The following is an 8,113-nucleotide window of genomic DNA, read 5'->3' as shown; positions in this document are numbered from 1 at the left end:
AAACAAACAAAAAAATTAGCTGGGTGTGGTGGCAGGTGTCTGTAATGCCAGCTACTCGAGAGGCTGCGGCAGGAGAATCACTTGAACCTGGGAGGCGGAGCTTACAGTGAGCCAAGATCATGCCACTGCACTCCAGCCTGGGCGACAGAGCGAGATTCCGTCTCAACAAAACAAAACAAAACAAAACAAAAAACAAAACCAGGAACAGGCGGGGCGCTGTGGCTCCTGCCTGTAATCCCAGCACTGGGCGGACGAGGTGGGCAGATCACTTGAGGTCAGGAGTTCAAGACCAGCCTGGCCAACAGTGAAACCCTGTCTCTACGGAAAATACAAAAAATTAGCTTGAACCTGGGAGGCAGAGATTGCAGTGCGCCAAGATGGCCCCACTGCACTCCAGCCTGGGCGACAGAGACCCTGTTTCGAACATAAACAAAAAAATGAACACAAAAATGTTCTGACTAGGAGGAGGATAGAGAGTCTTGTGGGTAATTTTGGTGGTGGTGTTTGTTTTTGTTTTTTGAGACAGGGTCTCACTCTGTCGTCTAGGCTGAAGTGCGGAGGCACGATCTCGGCTCACTGCAGCCTCAACCTGCCAGGCTCAGGTGATTCTCTCACCTCAGCCTCCTGAGTAGCTGGGACTATCGGTGTGTGCCACCACACACCGGCTCACTGCAACCTCCGCCTCCTGGGTTCAGATGATTTTCCTACAAAAAACACTTCCAGCTGTTTGTTGTATTCTTTGTAGAGTTGAAGTCTCCCAATTTTGCTTAGGCTGGCCTCAAATTCCTGAGCTCACGCAATCCTCCTGCCTTTGTGGCTGACTGCCATAAATACTACTTGAGACCGTCATTACAACAGTTACTACTGTTACTACTTGAGACCAACATTACAAGACTGAAGGAAGGGACGAACATAGAAATGAAAACTTAAGACAAAAGAAACTTTTAAAAGAAGGGTCCAGGGGAAGAAGAAGAGAGCTCCCTGCTTCTGTGGGCAAAGGCAGCCCCTCATTCTTTCGGCTTGTAACATGCCTTGGCCTCCCAAAGTGCTGGGATTACAGGCATGAGCCACTGCAGCCAACCTGAGAATGATTTTTATTATTTATTTTAATTTTTTTGAGACAGAGTCGCACTCAGTAGCCCAGGCTGGAGTGCAGTGGCACAATCTCAGCTCACTGCAAGCTCCGCCTTCCGGGTTCATGCCATTCTCCTGTCTCAGCCTCCCAAGTAGCTGGGACTACAGGCTCCTGCCACCACACCCGGCTAATTTTTTGTATGTTTAGTGGAGATGGGGTTTCACCGTGTTAGCCAGGATGGTCTCGATCTCCTGACCTCGTGATCCGCCCACCTCTGCCTCCCAAAGTGCTGGGATTACAGGTGTGAGCCACCATGCTCGGCCGAGAATGATTTTTAAGTTCAAGATACAGGTCGGGTGCAGTGGCTCATGTCTGTATTCCTAGCACTTTGGGAGCCCAAGCCAGGTGGATCACTTGAGGTTCAGGAGTTCCAGACCAGCCTGGCCAACATGGCAAAACTCTGTCTCTACTAAAAATGCAAAAAAGTTAGCCGGGCGTGGTGGCCTGCGACTGTAATCCCAGCTACTCGGGAGGCTGACACAGGAGAATCGCTTGAACCCGGCAGATGGAGGTTGCAGTGAGCTGAGATTGCGCCACTGTACTCCAGCCTGAACAACAGAGACTTCTTCTCAAAAAAAAAATATATATATATATGTATAATAAAATAAAATAAATTCAACATACAAAAAGCATAATCACAAAATAAGAGGTTGATAAATATACCATATGAAAATTAAGAACTTCTGATAATTAAAATATATCAAGAAAAAAGTGAGAGGAGGATCACAAATACCTTCAAAAAGGAACAGATATTTGCAATGTATATAACTGGCAAAAGATTAGTAGCCAGAATATATAAAAAAACTACAAATCTGGCCAGGTGTGGTGGCTCACACCTGTAATCCCAGCACTTTGGGAGGCCAAGGCGGGCGGATCACTTGATGTCAAGAGCTCAAGACCAGCCTGGCCAACATGGCGAAACCCCATCTCTACTGAAAATACAAAATTAGCCGGGCATGGTGATGCATGCCTGCAGTCCCAGCTACTCGGGAGGCTGAGCCAGGAGAATCATCTGAACCCAGGAGGCGGAGGTTGCAGTGAGCCGACATCATGCCATTGCACTCTAGCCTGGGCAACAGAGCGAGACTGTCTCAAAAAAAAAAAAAAAACTACAAATTGACCAGGCATGGTGGTCCACGCCTATAATCCCAGCACTTTGGGAGGCCGAGGCGGGTAGATCACCTGAGGTCAGGAGTTTGAGACCAGCCCGGCCAACGTGGTGAAAAACCATCTCTACTAAAAACACAAAAATTAGCCAGGCATGGTGGTGGGTGCCTGTAATCCCAGCTACTCAGGAGGCTGAGGCAGGAGAATCGCTTGAACCTGGGAGATGGAGGTTGCAGTGAGCCGGGACTGTGTCATTGCACTCCAGCCTGGGCAACAGAGCAAGACTCTGTCTCAAAAAAAACAAAAACAAAACAAAAAAAAACTACAAATCAATTTAAAAAACACAAGCAACTCAAATGATCAGGCACTTCCCAGAAAAGGAAATTAAAAAGGCTAATAAGCATATAAAAAGATGCTCAACTGCACTAGTAATTAGAGAAATGCCAAAAAAATCCACACGAAAATACTATTGTATACCCACTAGATTGGCAAAAATTAAGAAGTCTAAAAATACAAGTGTTGGAGAGAATGTAGATCAATCAGTATTCAAATACAGATGAAAACTGGTCAGGCACAGCGGCTCACGCTTGTAATCCGAACACTTTGGGAGGCCGAGGCAGGCAGATCACCTGAGTTCAGGAGTTCAAGACCAGCCTGGCCAACGTGGGGAAACCCTATCTCTACTAAAATTACAAAAAGTAGCCAGGCGTGGTGGCGCACGCCTGTAATCCCAGCTACTCAGGAGGCTGAGGCAGGAGAATCGCTTGAACCCAGGAGGCAGAGGCTTCGGTGAACTAAGACTGTGCCACTGTACTCCAGCCTAGGCGACAGGGCAAGACTCCACCTCAAAAATAAATAAATAAACAAAACCTTAAAAATGTGGTGAAAATTGAAAACAATTTGGCATTCTCTCTCAAAGCTGATTTCTTTTTTTTTTTTTTAGACGGGGTCTCGCTGTGTCACCCGGGGTAGAGTGCAGTGTTGCAATCTCGGCTCCCTGCAACCTCTGCCTCCAAGTTCAAGCAATTCTCCTGCCTCAGCCTCCTGAGTAGCTGGGATTACAGGCATATGCCACCATGCCTGGCTAAGTTTTTTTGTATTTTTAGTAGAGATGGGGTTTCATCATGTTGGCCAGGCTAATCTTGAATTCCTGACTGCAAGTAATCCACCCACCTCAGCCTCCAAAGTGCTGGGATTAGGGGCGTGAGCCACTGTGCCCAGCCAAAGCTGATTTTTCTTATACCTCACAACCTAGCAGTCTCACTTCCAGGTATATACCTTAGAGAAACTCTTGTACATACATAAGAGACAAATACAATAATGTTCACAGCCACAGGCTTTTTTTTGAGACAGAGTCTCACTCTGTCACCAGGCTAGAGTGCAGTGGCACGATCTTGGCTCACTGCAACCTCTGCCTCCTGAGTTCAAGCGATTCTCCTGCTTCAGCCTCCCGAGTAGCTGGGACTACAGGCCCACACCACCACGCCCAGCTCATTGTTGCATTTTTTTTTTTTTTGTAGAGATGGGGTTTCACCATGTTGGCCCGGATGGTCTGGATCTCTTCACCTCGTGATCCAGCCGCCTTGGCCTCCCAAAGTGTTGGGATTACAGGCGTGAGCCACCGTGCCTGGCCAGTAACAATGTTTATAGTAGTGAAGAAAAAAAAAAAAAGCAATTCATAAATGCGTCTACAGGAGAATAGACAAAGTATGATATATTTGGTATATTCACTCAGTAGCTCTTTACCTTCCAGAAAACATATGAACTGCAGCCACATGGAACAATATGGCTAAATCCTGGAAGTGTAATAGTGAGTGAAAAAGCAAGTAAACAGTGCTAGAAGGCTACATATAATGTCATTTTATTTATTTATTTATTTATTTATTTTTGAGACGGAGTCTCGCTCTGCTGCCCAGGCTGGAGTGCAGTGGCGCGATCTCTGCTCACCGCAAGCTCCGCCTCCTGGGTTCACGCCATTCTCCTGCCTCAGCCTCCCCAGAAGCTGGGATCACAGGCGCCCGTCACCACGCCTGGCTAATGTTGTTTGCATTTTCAGTAGAGACGGGGGTTTCACCGTGTTCGCCAGGATGGTCTCGATCTCCTGACCTCGTGATCCGCCCGCCTCGGCCTCCCAAAGCGCTGGGATTACAGGCGTGAGCCACCGCGCCCGGCCATTTTATTTATTTATCTATTTATTTATTTATTTATTTATTGAGACAAGGTCTGGCTCTGTGGCCCAGGCTGGAATGCAGTGGTGCAATCTCGACTCACTATAGACTCAACCTTGCATGCTCAAGTGGTCCTCCCACCTCAGCCTCCAAGTAGCTAGGATTACAGGTGCGTGCCACCATGCCAGGCTAATTTTTGTATTTTTTGTAGAGACGGGGTTTTGCCACATTGCCCAAGCTGGTCTCCAACTCCTGGGTTCAGGCAATCCGCCCACCTCAGCCTCTCAAAGGGCTGGGATTACAAGTGTGAGCCACTGCACCTGGCCTTATTTATTTATGTTTTGAGACAGTCTCACTCTGTCACCCAGGTTGAAGAGCAATGGTGCAATCATAGCTCACTGCAGCCTCAACTTTTGGGGCCAAAGAGATCCTCCCACCTCAATCTCCCAAACAGATCGGAACACAGGCATGTGCCACCACATGCGGATTTTTTTTTTTTTTTGCAGAGACAGGGTCTGCCCAGGCTGGTCTTGAACTCCTGCGCTCAAATGACCCTTCTGCCTCAGCCTCCCAAAGTCCTGGGATTACAGGTATAAGCCACCATGCACAGCCAGTTATTTTTTAGAGATAGAGTCTAGCTCTGTCACCTACGCTGGAGTGCAGTGTTGAAATCATAGTTCACTGCTGCCTAGAACTCCTAGACTCATGGGGATCCTCCTGCCTCAGCCTCCCCTCCTGAGTAGCTGGGACTATGGGCGTGTGAAATCAGCCCAGCTAATTTTTGAAATTATTATTTTATAGACGCTATGTTGCCCACGCTAATCTCTTTATTTATTTATATATTTTTGAGATGGAATCTTGCTCTGTCACCCAGGCTGGAGTGCAATGGCACGATCTTGGCTCACTGCAACCTCCGCCTCCTGGGTTCAAGCAATTCTCCTGCCTCAGCCTCCTGAGTAGCTGGGATTACAGGTGCACACCACCACACCCAGCTAATTTTGGTATTTTTAGTACAGACGGAGTTTCACCATGTTGGGCAGGCTGGTCTTGAACTCTTGAGCTCGTGATCCACCTGCCTCGGCCTCTTAAAGTGCTGGGATTACAGGCATCAGCCACCACGCCCATCCATTTTTATTTTCTTTATTTTTTAATTAAAAAAAATTTTTTTAAAGACAGAGTCTGGCTGTCACCCAGGCTGGAATGCAGTGGCGCAATCTCGGCTCACTGCAACCTCTGCTTCCTGGGTTCAAGCAATTCTCCTGCCTCAGTCTCCCGAATAGCTGGGATTGCAATCACATGCCACTATGCCCAGCTAATTTTTGTATTTTTAGTAGAGATGGGGTTTCACCATGTTGGTCAGGTTGGTTTCAAACTCTTCACCTCATGATCCGCCCACCTTGGTCTCCCTAAGTGTTAGGATTACAGGCGTGAGCCACCATGCCCAGCCTAATTTTTATTTTTGTAGACAGTGTCTCGCTCTGTCTCCCAGACTGGAGGGCAGTGGTGCAATCATAGCTCACTACAGCCTCAAACTCCTGAGCTCAAGTGATTCTCCCACCTCTGCCTCCTGAGTAGCTGGGATTACATTTACAAAACAAAAAACAAAAAACAAAACAAAAAAACAGAGTTTCAGTCTTGTCGCCCAGGCTGGAGTTGCAATGGCACAATCTCAGCTCACTGCAACCTCTACCTCCCGGGTTCAAGCGATCTTCCTGCCTCAGCTTTCCAAGTAGCTAGAATTACAGGCACCCACCACCACGCCTGGCTAATTTTTGTATTTTTAGTAGAGATGGGTTTTCACCATGTTGGCCAGGCTAGTCTTGAACTCCTGACCTCAGGTGATCTGCCCGCCTTGGCCTCCCAAATTGTTGGGATTACAGGTGTGAGCCACCGCACCTGGCCTAATTTTTAAAAATTTTCATGGAGATGACATCTTGCTATGTTGCCCAGACTGGTCTTAAACTCCTGAGGTCAAGCGATCCTCCCACTTTGGCCTCCCAAAGTGCTGGCATTACAGGTGTGAGCTACTGTGCCTGCCCTATTTATTTTTTTGATTTACAACAAAATGGAACGCGTCATGAATGTGCGTGTCATCCTTGTAGAGGGGCCGTGCTAATCTCTGTCATTCCAGTGTTAGTATATATGTTGCCAAAGTGAGCAGTAGTAGTTTTTTGTTTTCGTTTTTTTTTAGATGGAGTCTTGCTCTTGCCCAGTCTGGAGTGCAGTCTTGCGATCTCAGCTCACTGCAACCTCCACCTCCCTGGTTCAAGCGATTATCCTGCCACAGCCTCCCAAGTAGAGGGATCACAGGCACCCGCTACCACACCCGGCTAATTTTTTTTTTTTTGTATTTTTAGTAGAGATGGGGTTTCCCCACATTAGCCAGGCTGGTCTCGACTCCTAACCTCAGGTGATCCACTCGCCTCAGCCTCCTAAAGTGCTGGGATTACAGGCGTGAGTCACTGTGCCTGTCCATTTTTATTTTCTTTTATTTTTATTTATTTATTTGTTTGTTTATTTATTTATTTTTTTGTGTGTGTGTGTGACGGAGTCTCGCTCTGTCACCCAGGCCGGAGTGCAGTGGTGCAATCTCGGCTCACTGCAACCTCCACTTCCTAGGTTCAAGCGATTCTCCTGCCTGAACCTCCCGAGTAGCTGGGATTACAGGCGCCTGCCACCACGAACAGCTAATTTTTTGTATTTTTAGTAGAGACGGGGTTTCACCGTGTTAGCCAGGATGGTCTCGATCTCCTGACCTCATGATCCACCTGCCTCACCCTCCCAAAGTGCTGGGATTATAGGCATGAGCCACTGCACCCGGCCAATTTTTATTTAAAAAAAATTTTTTTTTAAGTTTTTTTTTTTTTTGAGACGGAGTCTTCCTGTCACCCAGGCTGGAATGCAGTGGCACAATCTTGGCTCACTGCAACCTCTGCTTCCTGGGTTCAAGCGATTCTCCTGCCTCAGCCTCCCAAATAGGTGGGATTACAAGCACTCACCAGTATGCCCAGCTCATTTTTGTATTTTTAGTAGAGACGGAGTTTCACCATATTGGCCAGGCTGGTCTTGAACTCCTGACCTCATGATCCACTCGACTCGGCCTCCCAAAGTGCTGGGATTACAGGCGTGAGCCACTGCACCCAGCTGAAAACTATATTTTAAAAACAGGGGGCCAGGCATGGTGGCTCACGCCTGTAATCCCAGCACTTTGGGAGGCTGAGGCGGGTGGATCACCTGAGGTCAGGAGTTGAAGAACTGCCTGGCCAACATAGTGAAACCCTGTCTCTACCAAAAATACAAAAATTAGCTGGGTGTGGTGGCGCACGCCTATCGTCTCAGGTACTTGGGAGGCTGAGGAAGGAGAATCACTTGAATCCAGGAGCCAGGAGGTTGCAGTGAGCAGAGATAGCGCTACTGCACTGCAGTCTGGGCGACAAGAGTGAAACTCTGTCTCAAAATAAAATAAAATAGGCTGGGCACAGTGGCTCAAGCCTGTAATCCCAACACTTTGGGAGGCCGAGATGGGTGGATCGCCTGAAGTCAGGAGTTCCAGACCAGCCTGACCAACATGGAGAAACACTGTCTCTACTAAAAATACAAAAATTAGCTGGGACTGGTGGCTCGTGCCTGTAGTCCCAGCTACTTGGGAGGCTGAGGCAGAAGAATTGCTTGAACCTGGGAGGCGGAGGTTGCAGTGAGCCGA

Source organism: Mandrillus leucophaeus, unplaced genomic scaffold (assembly GCF_000951045.1).
Source record: "Mandrillus leucophaeus isolate KB7577 unplaced genomic scaffold, Mleu.le_1.0 Scaffold245, whole genome shotgun sequence".
NCBI classification, from domain to species: Eukaryota; Metazoa; Chordata; class Mammalia; order Primates; family Cercopithecidae; genus Mandrillus; species Mandrillus leucophaeus.
This window is presented reverse-complemented; position numbering follows the sequence as displayed.